This window comes from Dipodomys merriami, unplaced genomic scaffold (assembly GCF_024711535.1).
Source record: "Dipodomys merriami isolate MVZ:Mamm:240054 unplaced genomic scaffold, mDipMer1.0.p SCAF_51, whole genome shotgun sequence".
NCBI classification, from domain to species: Eukaryota; Metazoa; Chordata; class Mammalia; order Rodentia; family Heteromyidae; genus Dipodomys; species Dipodomys merriami.
Window position 1 is genome coordinate 8,942,132 of NW_027206080.1, and position 20,888 is coordinate 8,963,019.

General features: G+C 41.3%; 1 protein-coding gene across 3 annotated transcripts in view; it reads right to left on the bottom strand.

The window, feature by feature from the left end:
* Arhgap12 (Rho GTPase activating protein 12) overlaps positions 1-10,563 on the bottom strand; it is a 107,578-nt gene extending 97,015 nt beyond the window's left edge. For all 3 annotated transcript variants that reach the window (XM_069998265.1, XM_069998264.1, XM_069998263.1), the window contains exon 1: positions 10,475-10,563. The gene's annotated coding sequence lies outside the window, so the exon portion shown is untranslated. The remainder of the gene's footprint in view (positions 1-10,474) is intronic.
* Positions 10,564-20,888: the final 10,325 nt, after the last annotated feature.

Consider the following 20,888-nt stretch of genomic DNA (forward strand, 5'->3'; position numbering starts at 1 on the left):
GCTAGCCTTGAGCTGAAGAGCTGAGGGACAGCGCCCAGGCCCAGAGTTCAGGCCCCGTGACCAGACCCCAAAAAATTTTAAAAATTAAGATCATATTATATACATGATATGTGTTTAAAATCTAATTTTATATAGTAGGCACAAGAAAACAGAAATTAAAATTTTAAAATTTCAAAGAAAACCACATTAAATACAAAGACAAAAGGTATACAAGACCTACATACTGAGAAATGCAAAAAACTACTGAAAGTCATTTTAAAAGACTTAAAGTGGGTGCTGGGAATGTGGCTTAGTAGAATGCTAGTATGCATGAAGCCCCAGGTTCCATTCCTCGGCATCACATAAACAGGAAAGGCCAGAAGTGGTGCTGTGGCTCAAGTAGTATAGTGCTAGCCTTGAGCAAATGAAGCTCAGGGACAGTGCCCAGGCCTGGGTTCAAACCCCAGGACTGGCAAACATAAATAAATAAATAATAAAAGACTTAGAATGGGGTGAATTAAACACCTCTGTACAACTATTTAAAGATAAAAACAAAAAACAACCTAAAAGAAAACAGCTATATGTGGTGGACATGTCTATAATACTAGTACTTGGGAGATTGAAATAGGACAATTTTTATTTGAGGCCATAAGCAATGTGAGAATGTCTTTAGGAGTGTAAGGGAGGCAGAAATGGAGGGACAAGGAGTATACAAATGCAGCAATGGTACTCACTAGACACTCTGAATGAACTACAGAACTTGTAGGTGCAGATGGAAGGGAAAAACTGGGTGTGAGGGAAGGGGTACCATTGGCCAAAAAAAAAAAATACACTTTTACCTGACTTGTGCAACTGTAACCTCTCTGCACATCACCTTTATAAAAACAATTTAAATTTTTTTTAAAGAGATCTCAACTCAAAAAATAAAAATAGGAGAAAGAGAAGGGAGAGTGATAGAATGGGTGAGACTGATTGGAATATACTACAAAAACATCTGGAAATGTCACAATGAAATCACTCCATGTATAACAAATGTATGCAAATTTCAAAAGAATATAGTTTTACTGTGATTATGAATTAAAAAAAAAAAGTCTGAGTAAGATGTCAATTCTTCCACCCTTTTTTTTTTGTTTGTTTTGTTTTTGTCAGTTGTGGGGCCTGAACTCTGGGCCTGAGCGCTGTTCCTCAGCTCTTCAGCTCAAGGGTAGCGCTCTACCACTTGAGCCATAGCACCACTTCCAGTTTTCTAGTAGTTTATTGGAGATAAGAGTCTCATGGACTTTCTGGCCCCAGCTGGCTTTGAACCGCTATCCTCAGATCTTAGCCTCCTGAGTAGCTAGGATTACAGACGTGAGCCACCGGCACTCAGCTCTTCCACCCATTTATAAATTCGCTGAAATCCAAACCAACATTCCAGAAGGTTTTGAGGCAGTGTTTTGTTCTTTTTTTTTTCTTTTTTTCTTTTTTCTTTTTTTTTCTTTTGCCATATGGAGATCCAACTAGAGGCCTTGTGAATGCTAGGCAAATACTCTATCACTGAAGCTACACCTTCAGCCCCAGAAGACTTTATTTTAAAAAATAAAAAAGAGAAGAAAAGGAAGAAAACAAGAGGACTCTAAAAATCTAAAAAAGAACCTAGAATAACTAAAACGATTGTTACAGAATCCTAGCCTGTAATCCAAGCACTCCAGAGGCCAGGGCAGGGGCAGGGGGGCAGAGGGGCGGGGGCGGGGGGGGGGGGGGGAGGGGGGGGCAGGGGCAGGAAGGTTACAAATTCAAGGTTAGCCTGTGCAAAATAGCAAAAACAAATCCAAACCCTATACACAAAAAGTAACAAAGTTGGAAAGTGACTTGATGGCAAGAATTAATATAAGGCTACAGTAATTAAAGTAATGTAGAACTGATACAAATATACACAAAAATAAAACACAACAGGAAATACAGGAATAGGCCCATGTGTTCAATTAATTTTCAACAAAGGTGATAAAGCAGTTCAACTGGGCAACAATAAACTTTTCAAACTGTGAACAACTTGGCAGACATATGTGGGAGGGAGAGAAGACTTCATTCATTACCACAAATCATACACAGATTATTCAAAACTGATAGTACACTTAAATAGAAGACCTAAAAACTATATAGCTTCTAGAGACATGTGGAAAATATTAGTGGCTCTTAGATTAGCAGACATGTCTTTTCTTCCCCTTCCCATTCTATTTGTTTATATTTGTTTGTTACAAAGTTTCACTGTCTCCAGCCCAGGCTGGACTGGACCCTGTGTCCTCCCACTTCCACTTCCAAATACTGAGATTACAGAAATGTACCTTCACACAACTTTGACAAAAGTTCCTTGCAAAAACAAAAAGCAAGTGGGAGACCGGATGCTGGTGGCTCACGCCTGTAATTCTGGCTACTCAAAAGGATCACGGTTCAAAGCCAGCAAGAGCAGGAAAGTCTGTGACACTCTGATCTCCAATTAACCAACAGAAAACCGGAAGTGGTGCCGTGGCTCAAGTGGTAGAGCCTTCACCTTGAGCTGAATTGCTGAAGGACAGAGCCCAGGCCCAGAGTTCAAGCCCCACGACTGAGGGGGTGGGGATGCGGAGGGGAAGCATGTAGGGTAAAAAAGGATTTCATCAAAATTAAAATGTTTTCTTCACAGAATTCTTCCTGGTCTCCCTCAATATGTGACAAGGTGTTTAGCGCTGGGATAGCAGCGATCATGATCACAGAAAGGCAGGAGTAAGGAAGATGCCAACTGCTCTCAAACTAGCCAAGTCCACTTTGTCTCATTTAAAATAGCATATTTAAACTGGGAGAAAGCAAGTGAAGGGTGAAAAAGAAATGTACTCTTTACTTGACTTATGTAACTGTAACCCCTCTGCACGTCACTTTTATAATAACAATAAAAAATATAAAAAGGAAATGTCCCTGTGGCTCAGTGGTAGGGCACTATCCTTGAGCAAAAGAGCTCAGGGAAAGCACCCAGGCCTTGAATTCAAACCCCACAACCAACAAAGGAAAAAAAATTTAATAGAAGGGCAAAATAAGTGAGCAAATAAAATGTTTAAATTAATCCTTTATTTCTAATTTGGCTCATCACCAAGCCTTTATTTGAAGCCAGACCTCCATAGCGTAAGGGTGCTATAACCACCTCATGGACTTGAAAAAGTTGCTCTCTTAGCCAGAATTCACAGGTACGGAAAATAAAAGGTTCTTCTTTCTAGGCTGAATACATCAATTGTGTTTGTATTCTACCAACTTTAGAGGTCATAATCCCCCAACATCAAATGCTTCCATCAGGAAACAATTGGCTCCACTGTGCTGGAAGCAGAGACCTCTGGTTGGCCACTAAAAAGACACCATTAAGAAAATGAACAGAATTACTGCAGATTTGGAGAATATGCTTGCAAAAATGTATTTTTTAAACTCTTATCTAGAATATATAAAAGAACTTGTTACAAGTTAACAAGAAGACAAACAGCCTAATAAAAAGCAAAAGATTTAAAGAGACTTTTCCAAAGAATTTTTTACCAATAGTAAATAAACTCATGAAAGGACCAGAAGTAGAGATTTGGCTCAACTGGATAGTACATCAGCCTTGAACAAAAAAGAAAAGACAATACAAGGCAAGAAAAGACAAGACCAACTTTAATCCAAAAAATAAAAAGAAATACCACCACATCTACTGGAATATCAATCATACTATGGTTTCTGGAAATTATAAACTAATCAGTAGTCATATGGCTGATGGGGTGTAAGAATACAACCCACTTGAGAATAATGTAGGCAAGTGTCTAAAAGTTAAAATATACCTCTATGGTGTGACCCAAGAATCCTATTCTTAGGTGCTTATGCAACAAAATTATCCTTTCACACAAGGACAGCGGGTTTATTTGTAACAACTAGAAACAACTCAAATGTCAATGAACAGACAAATGGACAAAACAATTGTTATATACACAGATAGTGCCTAACAATGAAAAGAAATGACCTACTAAAACACAAAAGGAGTTAAATCGCAAAAAAATTTTGCTGATAAAACTCAAGAAAGCACCTAAGATGTATAAACCTATAAAAACTGCAAACTATGTTATCAGGACAGCAAGCAGATCACTAATTGGATATGGTCATTATCTTGATAATGGACATGCTTTCTGTATTAGTTTTCCATTAGTCAACTAAATACCTGAAGCTGAATACTTCATAAAGAGGTTTATTTAGCTCACAATTATAAACCATCTGCTAAACTCTGGTGAGGACTTCATAGTAAATTGCTTCACAAAGGCAGGAACAAGAACGAGATGAAGAGATCACATGGCAAAATTGGAAGCTAAAGCCTAATGGGAGGCAGCAGGCTTGCTCAACTCTCTTGCCAAAACCACTCGGGCCCTATGGTCCTTCCAAAGGACCTAATTACTTCCTACTTAGTACCACCTCTTAAAAGGCTCCATATCACCTTAAAACTACGACAGTGGAGACCGAACTCCAATGTATAAACCCTTCTGGACACACTCAAATCCCATATTCGAACTACAGTATGTTCACAAGAATATACATATGTCCACACTCACCAAACTGTACTCTTAAATATGTAGAGCTCATTTTGCAGCAATATACCTCTACATACTATTAAACAAAACTCTTAATGCAAATTAAAACCAACAGTATCATTACCCATTTACCAAAATGATTTTAAGAAATACAAAAAAAAAAGTATTTTTAATGTGAAGAATACCAGCAAAGTAAATTCACATTCATTGAAGGTAGAATGTAAAAACAGTATTGCCATTCTGGAAAAAAAATCTGGCATATTCTAGGTAGAGAGAAACTTATTATACAATATACCAATCTCCTTTCTAGGTATTTATCCAAGAGATGTAGAAATGAAAGCCCACACAAAGGCCTTACATGACCATTTATAATAGCCGCAAATTGTAAACGACTCAGGCATATGAACTCATGAATGCCAATGGTATATTCCTCTGTAAAACATCAAATACAAATTCCAAGAGTCTTGTAAACAAAAAGAGAAAATGTGAGCAAAGTACTTAGTTAAGGGGCTAGGAAGGTGGCTCAGTGGTAGAGCGCTTGCCTTGCATGCCTGAGGCCCTGGGTTCGATTCCTCAGCACCACATAAGCAAAAAGAAAAAAGCCGCAAGTGGCACTGTGGCTCAAGTGGTAGAGCGCTAGCCTTGAGCTGAAGAGCTGAGGGACAGCGCCCAGGCCCAGAGTTCAGGCCCCACAACAGGACCAAAAAAAAAAAAAAGAAGTACTTAGTTAAAGCATGATAGTACTAAGATGATCGTTGCTTATTCAAGTAAAAGTTGTTAGTAGAAAAATGCCAATCACAGGGTATTGCAGCCTTCCCTGTCTGACTCATTTCACTAAGAATAATACTGATGCCTGGCGCTGGTGGATCACGCCTGAAATCCTAGCTACTCAGGAGGCTGAGATCTGAGGATTGCAGTTCAAAGGCAGTAAAGTCCATAGAACTCTTTTTTTTTTTTTTTTTTGGTCAATAGTGGGGGCTGTACTCTGGGCCTGGGCGCTGTCCCTCAGCTCTTCAGCTCAAGGCTAGTGCCTTACCACTTGAGCCACAGCGCCACTTCTGGCTTTTTTCTGCTTATGTGGTGCTGAGGAATTGAACCCAGGAACTCATGCATGCGAGGCAAGCACTCTACCACTGAGCCAACTTCCCAACCCCATAGAACTCTTATCTCCAATAAACCACCAGAAAACCGAAGTGGCACTGTGGTACAAGCGGTGGAGCCCTCCCCTTGAGCTGAAAAGTGCAGGGACAACACCCAGACCCAGAGTTCAAGCCCTACAACAACAACAACAACAACAAATAGAATAATACTGCTGAGGTGCACCCTTCTGTATCTGTTATTCATTTCTTTCTTATTATTGAGTATCCATATACGTTAGTATATGGATAACGTATCTAAATAAAACAATTTTTTTAAAAACTATTTTCAGCCAAGTTTCAAAGGTATCACTCTTACCTCATAACATTCTAACCTGCTGGAGAAGAACAGAAAAGGCACAGAATTCAGGGTCAGTCAGAGGCTTGAAATCTAATTCTAGGCTTTGCATTTATCAGTTCTCAGACCCCGGATACCTTATCAATAAAACAAATGAAACAATATAATCCTCAAAAGATCCTTGTGAGAACAGAAAAAGAACTATGAAAATGGTAAAGCTTGACACAGAGTAACAATTTTTAATCACTGTATTCTCTAGGAAGCAAAAGCTGTGAATAGAAAATATTCACAAGTAATCATTTATGAAATTAATCCCTCCTCAAATATCTTGTCTCTGTATGTGGGTAACCTAAGACATGTCATTTGAACTCAGCCTCATACTCTTCCATCAGCAAAATGGAGCTTAATAGTGGTACATACCACAAATTAGAATGATTAAATGAGCAAATATGCATAAAACTCTTAATATAGCAGGCACTATGTAAGTTTTAGCACTGATGGCAAAAATACTATTACCCTACCAGACCTAATTCTAGCCTGCCCATCTGAACTGCAGTGGACAAGTCATTCATGATGTAGTGATTCACATGCTCTTAGTGAGCAATGGCATCATTTAAACAAAATCTTAAAAAAAAAAAAAAAAAAAAAACTTACTTTAGAAGAGTTTAGTAAGTTACAGAATTACTACAAAGACAGTCCAGAGTTTCCATATACCTAAAACTCAGCTTCCCAATATTAATCTTTTTTTTATTGTGAAAATACCGGTAAAGAGGGGTTACAATTACATGAGCAAGGTAATGAGTACATTTCTTATCAAGCATTGTTGCCTCCTTTGTTTCCCCTTCCCATCCCCAATATTAATCTTATAGTAACATGGCTTATTTGTCACATGCAAATATATTTAATGATGTCCATAATTTATTCTAATGTCCATAATTTATTCCTGTGTTCCAGATCTCATTCAGTGTACATTTCAGAGGTATACCCTTCACAGTAGGAGTTTCCAGGCCCAGCTATTCTAATGACAGTTAAGTTTGAGGTGGGGCCCAAGGATTACTGTTGGGATGACTGAAAAATACATTTAGAAGAGCAATGGTCTAGATTTTGCACTCAGATATGTTGCACAATACAATTGTCACTAGCCATAGGCCAACTGCTTCCAGTCTAGATTTTAGACCCAGATCTCTTGTTCAATACAATAGCCGTTAATGTAGCTACTAAAAATTTGAAATATGAGCAGCATAAGCTGAAATGTGCAGCAAGTGTAAAATATGTGTAAAAATATGTAAAAAGCCCAAAAGAAGAACAATTTCCTTGTTTATATGTTCAAATAATTTGAACATACTGTTAAATTTATTTCATTTGACTTTTCTCACTTTGCTTCTAATGAGTACTAGAAACCTTAAAATTACAAGGTTTCTATGAGACAGCAGTGGTCTGTGATTTAGGCAGAAGAACAGCACCCACAAAATCTGGGAACTTGTTAGAAGTACAGGTGATTCCCATGCACCTTAAAGCTTGAGAAGCTCTAGATTTTCAACAGAGGAGACAAGTTTAGAAACAGCATTTATCAGTTCACTTTAAATATAAAGCAAATCATTTGCAAAATCAAACTGCAAAACAGGAGGGAAATGACTGGGTCACAGCAAAGCCATCTACAAAAAAGTTCTGACAAGTGGACAGGTTAACTGAAGAAAAGAAAAGCCCCAAGGATGCTGGCTGACAGGTCCTCCACTAAGAATGATGTAAGATACAAGGATGCTATGTGTTAGCATGATACCTTTTCCTATGTGATTCATGCTACAAAATTACGCATATTTATGATAACTAAAATTACTGGGCAAAGGGTGTGTGCCTTGGTGGTAAAACACTTGCCCAAAACTAACTGCAAGACTGGATTAATCTCTAGCACCAGCAGCAGGAGAATATCTTCACACATAAAATTGTTAAAATATAGAAAGTTTTCATTTTACTTTTCTTTCCCACTCTTTATTATAAAATTAAAATGCAAATTTTCTCTGAAAAGTTAAACACCAGAACCACTTAATAATTTCACAGGTCATGATTATTGGCTCACTGTGTTATTCTAGTCCACTTAAATTGATTACCCTGTTAGAGTGATAAGGTTATGAATACATGTAACTTTTCTAGTTAGTTTCATGGTCTGTGTATGGCACATACATCCTTAATAATTATTCCTATTGGATTAATTTTTTTAAACTATTGAATATGAAAAGCAAAAACCCAGATTATTATCTTTTTTCTCAATAATGGCATCTGTTGAATTTAAACTTATAAAGCTTCCTTTTTATCAGTCTATTGAAAAAAAGCACTGAGCAGATATCCTCTACTTAATGAAAGAAACTTTGGCTGATAGGTACAAATAATATACCAGTTCCTACACTATTTATATAAATATATATGCATGACTCAACTGTTTATAGTAAAAAAGAAAAGGAAGAAAAAGAAGAAAGAACAAGGATAAGGAAAAGGAGGAGGAGGAGAAGTGAGGAAGAGGAGGAGGAGGAAGAGGAGGAAGAGGAGGAAGAGGAGGAAGAGGAGGAAGAGAAGGAAGAGGAGAAGGGCACTGGTTGCTATGCCTGTAAGCTTAGCTGCTGAGGAGACTGAGATCTGAGGCTCGAGGTTGAAAGCCAACCGGGGCAGGTAAGTCCATGAGACTCTTATCTCCAATTAACCACCAGAAAACCGCAAGTAGCACTAAGGCTCAAAGTGGTAGAGTGCTAGGCTAGCCTTGAGTAAAAAGATGGGGGTCCCTGAGTACAAGCCCCAATACCCACCCACCCCCAAAAAAGTACTAACAATTACATAATCATAACTCATTGAACTGGTGGCATATTAGGAACCAATAAGCAACACCCCACTTTGTTTTTTCAAAAACATTATTGTGGTTTGTCTCATTACTTTCATTCTGACTTTTTTTTATTATCTCTAAATAGCTGTACAAAGGAGTCAATGAGCTTTATATGAGTGACAGTCTACCAAATACTAAGACACAGATAAACACATAACCTGCTACAATTCACTTAAATTCTTATTTGCATTTTCCCAACACAGAAACCCCTCCAGAACAGCGGTTACTGTTTCCAGTTTGTCTAATTCTTCAGGTAGCTGGGTTCATTACCTGCCCTTAGGGCTCCCAAAGGCCAGCTCAGAAATGTTTCCCAGGGAGTGAAAGACAAAAATACAGCAGTCAGACAGTCTTACTCATAAAGAGCAGGTAAGGAAAAGTAGGTATTTTGAACAAATGTCTCTAGGCCATCATTTCTCAACTTTTAAGTGTGGACGAGGCAATGCTAAGAGCTACATATTTTTGAATAATTTCTCATTGCAACATCCTGTCTTACAAGGCCTCACCTTTACAAGTTGGAGGCAGAATTTGGACTAGAACTCAATGCTCCTTCCTCCAATTTACCTCTCCTGAAGAATGTGTGCCTCAATGATCAATAAAATCTACTTCCGTGTGTCATCACAAACCATAAAGCAATACACAACCAAGCCTAACAGTGCTTTTAAAAAAAAAAATAAAGAAAAACCCTTACAAACCACAACAACATCGCATTTGGAATGACGTGAGAACTTTCTGGACAAAGGTATTCTTTCATACATTCGGCTTTAACCTTTGCAAAAGCATTTTAAACTGCTGCTTCAGGCAAAAGGAAAACATCACTGGCCTGGAAAAGTGAAGGGCGTGCCTTTTTCTCTAACAACCACCCTGTGGCCATTTCTTCTACCCCAGAGGGTCTGCAGTTCACCGACACGACACGACACGACACGTCAAAGGGACAGTCACCCTGGGAACACAAATCTGGAGATGGGAAGAGGATAGTGCACTGAGGCGGGGGAAAGGGTTTTTTAATTCAAGGATTTGGGAGGAGATTCCGCCAAGCCGAGCTGGGAGGGCAGCAAATGTCTATGCATTAGGGGCGGGGCACATCTGAAGACTGCGGAGAAGAAAAGTGTCCTGTTTAAGGTCAGGAGCCCTCCAGCGATGCCCCAGGTGGGTTTCCCTGCTGGGCAAAGAGGGAGGCCCGGGAGGGAGGACGGCACCTGCACGGCCTTTCACCTCCACCACACACACACACACACACACACACACACACACACGCGCACACGCCACCCAGCCACCCTCCCTCCCGGGGGGCGGGGCGGCCGCTGCCCTCACACAGGAAGTCAGGAAACCCAGGGGGCATAGGAGCCACAACTTCGGGCCCATTTAAACCCGGGGGTGCCCTCCCCCCCGTCGGCGAGCGGGCTGTCGGCGCCGCCCCCCTCCGCGCGCCCACCTCCCCCGGCGCGGACCCCCTCGCGCTCCGGCCGCACCTCGCGCGCGCGCGCCGCACGCCGCCCCCCCCCCCCCGCACACGCCCCCGCCCCCACTCCAGGCTCCGCTGCCCTCGCGGGGCACAGCCCGAGCCCTCGAGCGCCTTTGTGCACCGCCGCGCTGACTACCCTGGGTCCGCGGGGGGCCCGCCTCCCAGACACCTTACCGAAGGCAGGCCCCGGGGCCTCGAGGCGGGCAGCTCTCCCTCCTCGCGGCCGCGGAAACACCACAGCGAGGCCGGAGAGCTCCCACAAGGCGGCCGCCGCAGCCCGGCGTCCCCGCAGGCTGGTCTCTGAGGGAGGGTAAGTTCCAGGGCACGTCGGAGCGCGCCGGCGCGGGGGCGGGGCGGGCGCCGGCGGGGGGTGGGGCGGGGCTGGGGTCACGTGGTCGGCGGGGCGGGAGGCTCACGTGACAGCCGGAGTGGGCGCGGAGGCGAGGCGAGGCGGGGCGGGGGGCGCGAGGCCTTCGGGTGGGCCGGGCGCGCGCCGGGAAGAGGCCACCGCTGGGGGGGGGGGGGGGGGAGAGGTGGGAGGGGGGGGAGGAAATCGCGGAGTGGGCGGGGCCAGGGAGAGGCGGAGCGGGAAGAGCGCGGGAGCAGCTGGGGGGCACTCGGGCGGCGGTGTGGGCGTCCGCACTTTGTAAACATGTAGTGGGAAGTGTGGTGCAAACGCCGTGAGGGGAAACGAGGGAAGGAGGGCGAGCGAGAAGCCAGCGGAGGGCTGGGGTGTTAGGAATGGAGCCCGGGAAGCGGCGGCGAGGCCGTGGGCCCTGCCCGGAGGGGCGTCACTGCCCGCCAGCCCCACACCGCCCGGGGAGGCTGGAAGCGGCGCCACACGGAGCGCCGAGCCCCTTGGTACGAGGTCTGCGAGCGGCGTGCTGGGGTCGGGCCGCCGGGGCTTGACCTGCTGTGCCTCCTCGGCCTAAAGAACCCCGGGGCCCCGCGGCTTGTCCAGTGGGGGCCGCCGCGTCGCCCTGGCCCCAGCCTGCGGCGCGTGCCCGCTGGGCCCCCGTCCCCCCCACCCGAAGGTCTCCCCGGGTGGAAGGGTTTGGATGGGACCGAAAGAGCATTGGGAAAGAGACCTGGCTTCTGCCAGGAATTGCCACTTCCCCCGTCGGATTCCAACTGTCAAATGGGAAGATTGACTTAAAGCCTCATTCTTCTAGTTCTAGAATGTGTTGACAGGAAAAACAACCCTTCGGGACATCAGACATATTTATAAACCACTTGTTGATTGGGTTGACTGTGGTGCTCGGATGAAAAGTTAATACAGACCAGAAAAGTGGGGGTGAGGGGGGAGGGAGGAAGGAAGCGAGCATATGATTTCAGAGGCGTTCGCTGGAGATGGCTCTCTGTGCTTTTGTTACATACTTAAAAAGGCCACCATGTCTGACTTCCTTTTCACAATTTAAACTTCCAATTGTTCTTCAAGGATGTTTAAAAAAAAATCCACTGAGGTGTTGGCAAGGCTTTCAACGTTGTAAGCTGTGGCTCAGAACCTTATTAACTAGTGGGGGCTAACATTTTTAAATATCCTCCTCTAAGATGCTTAAAATGAGATTTTTTTTTAATAATCTTGAAGCTGAGCATCAGTGGCTCAGCTCACCTCTAATCCTAGCTAGACAGGAGGCTGAGATCTAAGGATCCCGGTACTAAGCTGGCCAGGCCAGAAAAGTCCACAACATTCATATCTCCAGCTAATCAGCAAAAAGCAGTAAATGGAGGTGTAATTCTCAAATGGTAAAGTAACAGCTCCTCCATTTAGCCAAAAAGCTAAAGGATAGTTCCAGCCCGAGTTCCAGCACAAAGACCTTGAGACTATACAAACATTCTTACACTTAACCTACTCCCTTTCCTTGGCTTTCACCGTCCTGTCTCCTTCAGTTTCTAATATGTTCCCTTTTCCATGCCTTTGTTCAGCATGTACAAGTATGCCTTTGTTCAGCCTACAGAGTATTGCTGCTGTAAGCTTGTGAAGCTATTTTCCATAGAATCCCCTGAAATCTCTTTCTGAAATCAAAACAAGGACAGTCTCAAAAAGGAAACTGTGCCCTGATAAGAATGTGCTGATAACTTTTCTCTTCCCTACTTCCCAAACCTGAATCCGGCACCCTTAGCTTCTGCAAGCCATAGAAACCCAACAGTTTGCATACACTTGCAACTCCACTTGTAACTCCACTTCCTATTTCACAACCTAATCTCAGATGATACCACAATGTCCACAGTATGCTGATCACCAGCAACAGCAGATGGAGTCAGATAAAAAGAGCTCTCTTGCTAGTGTGTGTTTTTAAAGGACCTGATGGAGAGTTACGAAATCATATGCAACATTGCCTCTAGTTGGTTTTTAAATAACACTTGTAGCATATGTCTGGCACCCATGCTCAGGATCTCAACAGATCATTTTCAGGATTGTGACATTTAACTGGCTTCTTAGGAAGTAGCAGAGAGTTCCAGCATGTAGAACTTAAATGTAAGTTTCACAGTAGGCAGAGATTTTAGTCTGATCTGTTTGTGTAACATATCCCAAGTTCTTAAAAGCTCTTGGCACACCTTAAATGCATCAGAAGTTCTTTTGAATGTATTTTTCAGTGAAAATGAGCTCTGAATTGCTGAATTAAACTTGTCCTAATTTCTTCCAATTCTTTAATAGGTAACCTACTTTCATTGTATATTTATTCCTCACTGAAAAGACTTTAAATTTATGTCTGGCATCACTACTTTGGCTGAGCTACTAGAAACAGGAATTTGGCAACATTTATCAAAATTACAAATGCATATACTTGGAACCTCCAATTTCACTTCTAGGGATTTATCCCAAAGATATCATTCCACACATAAGAAAGATACAGTATTTCTGATAGTGCCATTGCTTGAATAAGTGTTTTAAAGGCTTGGGCCCCAGGATGGTCACATAGGAATATGATGGAACTAGTAGAAGGTGTTCAGGTCATTGGGAACAGGTGACTTTGAAGGAAATTGTGGGACCCCAGTCCCTTTATCTTTCTCATCTTGGCCATGAGGTGAGCAGTTTAGCTCCATTACATACTCCTACCATAATATGCACCCTGACTGCAGTTCCTACACAACAGGACCGATGAATCAAGAACAGAATCCAAAATACCTGTGAGCCAAAGTAGGGCTGGTATTAATGGAAAAAGAATGTATATAATATTATTGAAAATAGTAAAATACTGGAATAACATAAATCAGTAGGGCACTTTTTTAATTTTGGTAGAGACAGACATTGAATTATACAGCTGTTAACAAAAAAATATAAAGAGGAAAGAAAAAGGAAAGAAGAAAGGAAAAGAAAAGAACTTTTTTTTCATTGTGCTATTCTGGATGCTATCACTGAGCATTTTTACTCAAGGCTAGTGTTCTAGTGTTCCTATTTTAAATTTACTTGATTAGAATAATTGTATCAGACAATCTAGTACATATGTCAAGAAAACTTTTAAAAATCTTTTAATTTTTCTTAAGAATGAATAATCCCTATTTCTGACTAATAGTTTAAGGTCTAGGTATCACAGTTAGAGGCTTATATGTATCTTATCAAATGTCTGTTGCTATTTTTTATTTATTTATATGTAATTATATACTTATTTTTTGCAGTGCTGGAGAGTTCCACATAGGGCCTCATATATGTTAGGCAAATCCTCTAACACTAAGCCCCAGGTTCTGTAAATTTTTAAAAGTAATTTTCTTATAGTAGGTCCTAAACAAGTTTTAAGGATCTTTGGATCTTCTGTTTTAAACAATAAAATGGGAATTTCACAAACCATTGTTTTGTTAAGGTCAAGAAAAATATGTGTTTGAATAAATATTAAAGATATGTGTAGCCAGGCACCAGTGACTCACGCCTATAATCCTAGATACTCAGGAGGTTGAGATCTGAGGATCACGATTCAAAGCCAGCCCAGGCAGGAAAGGCTGTGAGACTCTTATCTCCAATAAACCACTAGAAAACCGGAAGTGGTGCTGTGGCTCAAGCGGTAGAGTGTTCGCCTTGAGCTGAAGAGTGCAGGGACAGCGCCCAGGCCCAGAGTTTAAGCTCAACGACCGACAAAAAATAAATAAATAAATAAAAATAAATAAATAAAGATATGTGTTTCTGTGTGCATTTGTGCACTCACTTTGTAATGTCAATGGCCTCTTGTCTCCATGGGTTAGACATATGCCCTGCAAATGATTTTTGCCTTTATCTTTTACTGTTTGAATATACTTTTATGTGTCCTTAATTTCCAGAAGTTTCAAAGAGAATTATGGTTACAACTGCAATAGTGATCAAATTTACAGAACACCATCTCTCTAGAGATTATTAATATTTTCTTATGAGATCTCACTGTTTTTACTATGTAAACTTACATGATCTGCTTTGTAAATTGATACCTACAGCTTTATTTGCAAAATTATCTACTCTGGTAGCACACACCTATAATCCTAGAACTCAGAAGGATAAGGCAGAAGGACTATGAATTTAAGGCCAGCCTAAGTTGTATAACAACTTCTAGGCCACCCTGGGCTACATAGTGTGAGTGTCTGAGAGAGAGAGAAAGAGAGGGAGAAAAGTTAGTAATTGGACTTCAAATTTATGTGATCAGCCAATCAATAGTTCAGGTATATAATTAAAGTATATAAGAAATTATAATTAAACTAATTTATTCTCATCATAGCCTTTAAATTAAAAATGAACTCAGTTTACACGTCTCATGCAACCATTAGGTAGTAATTGAAAATTCATCGCTTAAGCCTACTTACACTGCACATAAAACATTCATTATTTGTCACATTTAGGTCAAAGTAGTGCAGAATTTCTATTTGAAACAGCTAAAATAGTGGCGCTGTAGCTCAAGTGGTAGAGCGCTCGACTTGAGCTGAAAAGCTGATGGACAGCGCTCAGGCCCAGAGTTCAAGCCCCGTGACCGACAAAAAAAAAAAAAAGAAACAGCTAAAATAGAAATCGCATTTTTTGAGATTCCTTAATATCAAAAACAAAGCAAATAATTTGCTTTCTCCAGTTCCAGTCAATATGTATTGAAGGTCTTGATAAGTGACTTTGAGTTATATCACATTTGAATGGATGATATGCAAATTATGCAAATTTGTATAATTTAGTATAGTAGATAAAACTTCCAAATAAGTCACATTATTAAAATCCCTATGAGCCAGGCACAAGTGGCTTACACCTGTAGTCCCACCTTCTTAGGAAGCTGAGATCTGAGGACATGGTTTGAAGCCAGCCTAAACAGGAAAGTCTGTGAGACTCTTATCTCCAATTCACCACCAGAAAACCGGAAGTGCCATTGTGCCTCAAAGTGGTAGAGCACTTGCCTTGAGCAAAAGAATTCAGGGACAGTGCCCAGGCCTTGATTTTAAGCCCCGTGACTTATAAATAAAAAAATAAAATCTTTTTGATTAGTCTACCACACTTGGTAGAGTGTGAAATGAATAACATATATCAGCACATTCTTATCAAGTCACAATTTCCTTTGTTGCAACTGCCCTTGGTTTGGTTTTAGAAAGCAATTATAATGGGAATATATAGGAATAGACTCAGAGGCATCATCTAAAATACTGCCAGAAGCAAAACTGGGCAGTAAATGATCAAGCTGAAATTCTATGGAGATTTTTCAACTCCTAATAAGAGGATAATTTGGTAGAAAGTAGTGTAAAATCAACTTTTTAACAGACTTATTCAGATCCAAGATAAGAATATACTCCTTTTTAATTTGGGTTCCTCCAGAAGCTGACTTTGAGGCAAGAATTAGAATGCAAGAGTTTTTTCTAGAATGAGGAAGAGAGGTAGGAAGTAGGTAGCCAATAAGGGATACATAATTAAGCCATTCAAGACAACTAGAGCTAATCCTGAGAACAGAGAGGAATTTTAAACAAAAAATGTAGCAGTCTAAGGTCAAATATAAATTTGACTTTGTGAGATTTTCAATCTATATAGTATGCAGTAAACCAGTGTCCTAGAGATGCTAAATGACTCCTCCAACTCCACAGTAACCTCTGCTACTATATTTTTTCTAGTACTAGGGTTTGAACTCAGAGCCTAGGTGCTGTTTCTGAGCCTTGTTACTCAATGCTGGCATTCTACCACTTGAGCCACAGTTCCATTGCTGGCTTTTTACTGGTTAATTAGAGATAAGAGTCTTATAGACTTTTCTGCCTGGGCTGACTTCAAACCTCAGTCTCCAGATCTCAGCCTCTTGAGTAGCTAAGATTACAGATATCAGCCACCAGTGCTTGGCATTCCTCTGAAATATTTAACTGATGATGTGAGGTTTATACTGTATGCAAGTTATATACCTCCACTTCACCCTGATACTTGAATATAATGATGGCTTAAGGAATCCATTTCAGGTAACTTTCTCAGTTCTATACTTAAAAAGAAACAGAATGATATTTAAAAAAAAAAATAGAATAGAGCTGAGTATGGTGATCCCAGCACCCAGAACCCTAAGACAGGAATATCACAAGTCCAAGGCCAGTCAGTCTGCTCTACAAAAAGACTGTCTCAAAAAAAAAAGAAAAGAAAAAGGGGTAAAGAAATTAGAAAATATACACTGTTACCTTTATTGCTACATGAAACATAAACTTTTTCATTTCCCAGTACCAATTCAACTGTGATAATACAACTACAAAACTGTAAGTCGTACCATCTAACTATAGTTAGAACCAAAAAGTAACAAAAGAAGGAAAAGAAAGTGAGGCAAAGGTTGGCATCCCAGTGGAACAGAGTTCATGCACAAAACTTGTACTTATTCATTTGGTCTACCACCATCTCTCCATCCACTCTCCACCCCTCTTTCATTCTGTGTCCGAAAGGCTCATTACTAGGAATTATACCAACTCGGCTTCCTTGCTTCCTTCCTTTCTTTTCATTGGGAGGCATTGACAAGAAGCAGAGGTAAGAGGACATATGACCTTGCCAAGGTCCTAGAAATAGCTGCTTACCTCCACCAAAGCAGTTCCTTCCCACTGTGCAGTCCCTCCAGGCTCTCTAGTACTGTTCTTTCCTCTTCTACCCAAAGACATAAAAGTAGAAGTGGGCTCTGACTCTAGAAGTCTCAGGGTGCCTCACCATCCCCTTTGTTTCCCATAACCTTGCTCACCCCTCTGTTAGCAGCCCCTTCCTTAAGTTCATTTGCATTAAATTTACTTGAGTGAACTTTTTCTTGACAAAAATCCCAACTGATGACAGTTAACTGTTTTCCTAACAAAGAGCAGTTTCGAAACATGTCAGATCTCTCTGGTAAGTGTTTATACAAGTGAAATCCGAAGGATTCTAGGGAACAACTCAGCAAAACAAAATAGCCAAGCAAGGCACTGGTGTCATGCTTGTAATCCTAGCTACTTCGGAGGCTGAGAACAAGAATATCAAAATTTAAGGCCAAGCCAGGGAGAAGCTTGTGAGACCTCTTCTCAACCCATACCTAACATCCCGAACTACACAGTGTTCTAATATTGGGAGGAACTCAGTACCAGGCCATTCTGGGCAAAAAAGTCCATGCTGGACACGATGACTCTGGTAACATCAAGAAACTTAAACATAGACAGATCATTGCTATCCATCCACCCAGAGTATGTAAACCAAGAGCAAGTATGTAGGTTTGTAGGAATCACTCAGTACTGATTGGTTGATTGCAGATCACAGCTCTTTGGTCTGTAGAAAGGTTTGTTGTTGTCCTTGTTGTTTTTAACAGTATGGGGAAAGTTTTTAATCTTGCATTCATTTAGCTGTGCCAGTTCTTAGAAAGGATCCTAACATTTTTCCAAATCTAGTTCAGACATAAAATCAACCCCCTCCTAGTAAAGGGAATGAATTATTCTCAAGGGCGGCCATTCTTTTCTTAGAGATTGTTGTTACTGTAACAAATCATAACAGATATAATGATCCTTATACAGTAATAATGATCCTTCCTTTGACAAGGATAGAGATAATGGGATGATCTCCCCTTTGGCAAGGATGTGGATTGCAATGGGGTACCATATGAATCATTTACTGGAGAATGAAAAGTGGGAAGATAAAACACCTCAGTAAGTTCTGTCCTCCCATTTGCCAAGAATTCAGTCAATCATGTTCCCAAGTTTGGAAGCCTGGTGTTTAATTTTTAGGTGAAAGTTTGGTGAGATTATGGCGGCAAAGATGCATACTCAGATGAGGTTAGATTAAATTAATCTAACATAGTTGAAGGAATACTAGGGATGAAGAAAGAAGAATCTCTGTGGGTTGCATGTGTACATAGGGAAGTTTGATATAGTGTGTCTCCTCTCACAACAAGTCCCCTGTAAGAATCTAATAAACTAAAAAAAAAAAAAAAGAATCTAATAAACTGTGGGCCAGTATGTAGGTAATGTTTAGAAGACAGCTGTTAGTGCTCTTACAGTTTTTTAAACTATAGCACATGGGACTGTTGCATATAGGCCCAGAAAGCATTATAGGTGAGTTTTCCGATGACATTAGGCATATTAGCTGTGAGGACATAGAGATAAACTCAGTAGGTAACCTCCTTAGATATATAAAACATGGGAATTGAAGAGAAATTGGTTAGAAATATAATATGCCTAGGGAACCATTATCCCTTGAGAAAGAATTAAAAGAATTAAAGGTAGGGGCTGGGAAGGTGGATCAGTGGTAGAGCACTTGCCTTGCATGCCTGATGCCCTGGATTCGATTCCTCAGCACCACATAAGCAAAAAGAAAAAACCCGGAAGTGGCACTGCGGCTCAAGTGGTAGAGTGCTAGCCTTGAGCTGAAGAGCTGAGGGACAGCGCCCAGGCCCAGAGTTCAGGCCCCACGACCGGACCCCCGGGAAAAAAAAAAAAAAGAATTAAAGGTAAGGCATGATTGATCCAGCAGTCAGGCTGCTAATAGGAAACCACAATACAAGAGCTGAATGATAGTGATGTCCCTCCATGAATAGGGAGTGGCGTGGGTAGTATTAGAGAACCCCAAAAGAAGCAGCAAGGGACATGAGATTTTTTTTCCTGGCCTTTTCCAAGAGTTTAGGTTCATTGTCTATCTCAACTATCATCTGTCTTCTTGTCCTAGTTGTCTGGTTTCTGGTCAACTTGATCTTAGTATCATGATGAGATCAGGAGTTCACTGGGCAGGTAAACCAAGAGCTTATTTTAAGTGAGAGGTACAAATCAGTGAGTAGCCACCATTGAATGTAGTGGTACATAGGGTAGTTAAGAGTATCTAATAAGCCAGGTACTCATGGCTCACACCTTAATGCTAGCTAATCAGGAGGCTGAGATCTGAGGATTGAGATTCAAAGCCAACTGAGGCAGCAAAATCTGTGAGACTCTCATCTCCAATTAACTAGGAAAAAGCCAGAAATGGAACAGTAGCTCAAGTGGTAGAGCCAGCCTTGAGCGAAAGTAACCAAGAGAGAGCACCAGATCCTGCATTTAACCCCTGGTACTGGAACACAGACACACAGACACACAGACACAGACACACACAGACACACACACAGACACACACACACACACACACACACACACACACACACGTTCTTTGGGGGCAAGAAGGAATCCTTGAGCTAGTATCTTTTTTCAATAGACATAATGTCAATCTCAAGGCCTAAAGTTGTGAGAGTGGTCTTTACCTCCTGGGAGCATATCACTGACAACAACTTTAACAACGTATTATGGTTTAGGATGTTAATTAGCTCCTTGTGGTGACGAGGGAGTTCTCGTGTTAACAGGAAAGATATACTTTGTCCTTGGTTTCAGTCCCTGGTCAGTTGAGTTCCATGGTCAGTTGGAACAAGGCAAAAGATGATGTGATGGTAGGAACACAAAATTGAGCCAAAGGGCTCACCTCATGGTAGGCAGGAAACAAAAAAGAGAGGAAAACAGTTCCCCCTACGAGGGCACACCCAAAATGACCTTACTTCCTTCTCCTAGCCCCCACCACCTCCCAGTAGCAGCATATGCTGGGAAGTAATCATTTATCAAATGGCTCCTTATGGGCCATTTCAGCTCAAAACTATACTTGTGTCCTTTCACAGAACACAGGCTAGAGAAGTTCTTTGTCCAGGTTTGTTGTCACAGTGGTGTGATCTCAAAAGGATATGAGTTATGTTTTCTTGGAAGACTGGGACAACGTTTAAGAACTAAGAGAAGGACCTCAGGCTGACTAAATGTCGTAACTAACTTTTGCCCACTAGCTTTTATTATTCCATTGATTCATTTCACTAAGATAGGAGATGATAAACACAATGGGAATGCAGATCATCTAGATTTTATAAACATTTTGAACAATTGTCCTATAAAATGAGTCACTTAGTCACTATGAAGTTCCTGATCAAGGAACTATTAAGGCCTTAGGTATTGCATGGCCATAGCCTAGATGCAGAGGAAAGCTCAAGCCCAATGTAAAAACATACAAAGCTCAATACATATGCAATGTATATTTATATCCTCAAAAGGCGAGAAGTTGGATAAAGTCTAATTGCTAGACTGTGAAAGGACCAGCTGACAAGGAAAAGTAACTCATAGAAGCATGAAATAGCCGGGCGCTGGTGGCTCACGCCTGTAATCCTAGCTACTCAGGAGGCTGAGA